Source organism: Venturia canescens, unplaced genomic scaffold (assembly GCF_019457755.1).
Source record: "Venturia canescens isolate UGA unplaced genomic scaffold, ASM1945775v1 PGA_scaffold_67__1_contigs__length_28430, whole genome shotgun sequence".
NCBI classification, from domain to species: Eukaryota; Metazoa; Arthropoda; class Insecta; order Hymenoptera; family Ichneumonidae; genus Venturia; species Venturia canescens.
The window spans coordinates 5,001-7,500 of NW_025108629.1; the positions used below are offsets into that span (position 1 = coordinate 5,001).

A 2,500-nucleotide genomic window follows, 5' to 3' on the forward strand; every position below is an offset into this window, starting at 1 on the left:
TCGGACGCAAACGCGTGCGCTATCCTGATAGAAAGAAAAACATCACGGATAGAATCTCGGGTGCGACAGGGAAGGGAAGAAAAAAAAGGTCCCTTCCGCGCGCCCCATTTGAACGAAGAAACGGTCGCGAGCTTTGAAGAAAACGAATGTCGAGTGAGGATGGGGGGGGGGAGGAGGAGAGGCCTTTTTGAAGCTTTTTTTTTCCCTCAATATTCTCTATTCGTTTCTTCATCTCGTTGTTTCTCTGCATTACTGCGCCGTAAGGCGGTTTCTCGTGTTGCTGCTGCTCACCGTTGGGCAACCTAATTGAGCCCCACTTATTGCTCAGTAAAGGAAGCTCGCTATGCGCTCACGCGTTGTGCCTGTTTTCCGAGGTTTTTCAATGAAATTTCGCCCAAGAGTAAAAATCAGCGTGAGCAGCGCCGGGACCGCTTTTATCTTAGCGACGACACAACCATTACATGGCAAAGACACACACACGCCGGGCTCGTTCCGGAGTCTTTAGTCGTCGCCGAGACTTGCGGCCGTTTTGCTGTCGCGGCCTTGCGCTTGCGATCAACTGATTGCGCGCGCTTGTACCAGCGACTTCGCTCGTCGCGTCTCCCTTAAATTATTTTAGGGTTGGCGGGCTTGCGAAACCGTCCTTGTCGACGATGCTCGAATTTTTAAGAACAAGATTTATGAATAATGCTGTTTGTAACGCACAAATATGTTATTATATGATTACCCTGAACGGTGGATCACTTGGCTCGTGGGTCGATGAAGAACGCAGCTAATTGCGCGTCAACTTGTGAACTGCAGGACACATGAACATCGACATTTCGAACGCACATTGCGGTCCACGGATACAATTCCCGGACCACGCCTGGCTGAGGGTCGTTTATGCATAAAATTTAGACTGCTCTCGCGATGATTTCGTCATCGCGTGTAGCGAATGTATTGGGCGTTCGTTGACCCCATGCCCTTGTACAAAAGGGGGTGCGCGTCTGCGTCGCTTGAAATAACGCGCTCTCCCGCAAGTCTCGGAGATCGAGTCCCTTCGATCCGGATTTCGTGAGCCAGCGTGTGCGAATCGCGAATTCATTTTCTCCCTTTGCCGGGGAGAAGTTCAAATCTATTCGCATTCGCCCGCGATACTCTATGAGAATCGAGCACAACCAAATGGCCGTTCCTTGAATTTTTCGAGTCGAGCGTGTGCGGAGATGATGGGAAAAGAGAGAGAGGTGGGGCATGCCCCCCCGGACCGTGTTGTCCGTCGTTGTTTTTTTTTTTTCCATTCTCGTGCGCAATTCGCCGCTACTTTGATAAGTGAGCAGACACGCCGCCGCCGAACGGCCGGTCGATCGAGTTCCGGAGCTAATTGTTAGTTTTTAAAGGACAGATACTGACCGGATCGCTCGCGCAACGGGGGCGAGCCCGCATGTAGCGTGTTTTTAAAGAATTGTTCGCACATACGAGAATCGGAAGGTGTCATTTGATGAAAGAAAAACAGCGTGGTTCGAGCACGTGGTTCGGTGGTTGGGTAATCGAACGCGAAATGTTTCCACTTTGATTTTCACTCGTCTCGAACTGATCGCATCGCTCTTCCGCCAATGAAAAATTCATACGGAGAGAGAAATGTGTGTTGTGTATGTTGTTATATAAACATCGTACCAGGCACCCACGGATGTGTTGGAATTCTCATGGTTTTGAATAAAATCGACGACCTCAGAGCAGGCGAGACTACCCGCTGAATTTAAGCATATTACTAAGCGGAGGAAAAGAAACTAACCAGGATTTCCTTAGTAGCTGCGAGCGAACAGGAAATAGCCCAGCACTGAATCCCGCGGCACTGCCGCTGGGAAATGTAGTGTTCGGGAGGATCCACTTATCCCGGGGCGTATGCTCGAGTCCAAGTCCATCTTGAATGGGGCCAATTACCCGTAGAGGGTGCCAGGCCTGTAGCGACCGAGACGCGTTTCGGGAGGATCTCTCCTTAGAGTCGGGTTGCTTGAGAGTGCAGCTCTAAGTGGGTGGTAAACTCCATCTAAGGCTAAATACGACCACGAGACCGATAGCGAACAAGTACCGTGAGGGAAAGTTGAAAAGAACTTTGAAGAGAGAGTTCAAGAGTACGTGAAACCGTTCAGGGGTAAACCTGAGAAACCCAAAAGTTCGAATGGAGAGATTCATCGTCAGCGATCCTGGCAATTGTACGGTTCGCGATGTCAGGGACCTCGGTCCCGCGGCACGCGTCCGTATGATTTTTTTGCCGGGTGTCGTCGTCGTGCACTTCTCCCCTAGTAGGACGTCGCGACCCGTTGGGTGTCGGTCTACGACCCGGGTGGGAGCCTGTCATGTGTTACGCTTCACGGCGTCATGTGGCAGACCCCCGGTTGTCCGACCAGCTGCCCGGCGGTACTCGCACGGTATTGAGTCGCAATTTGAACTGCGTCCGGCCCGCCGCAAGCGAGGCCAGTGTTTCCCGGATGTACGGACTTAGCGCCGTCACCGGGCCTGG

At 51.9% G+C, this 2,500-nt stretch overlaps 1 non-coding gene across 1 annotated transcript; it reads left to right on the top strand.

The window, feature by feature from the left end:
* The first annotated feature begins 724 nt into the window (after positions 1-724).
* Positions 725-879, top strand: LOC122418836 (5.8S ribosomal RNA). The gene has a single exon (XR_006262713.1). It is a non-coding gene; the product is annotated as a 5.8S ribosomal RNA (ribosomal RNA).
* The last annotated feature ends 1,621 nt before the right edge of the window (positions 880-2,500 follow it).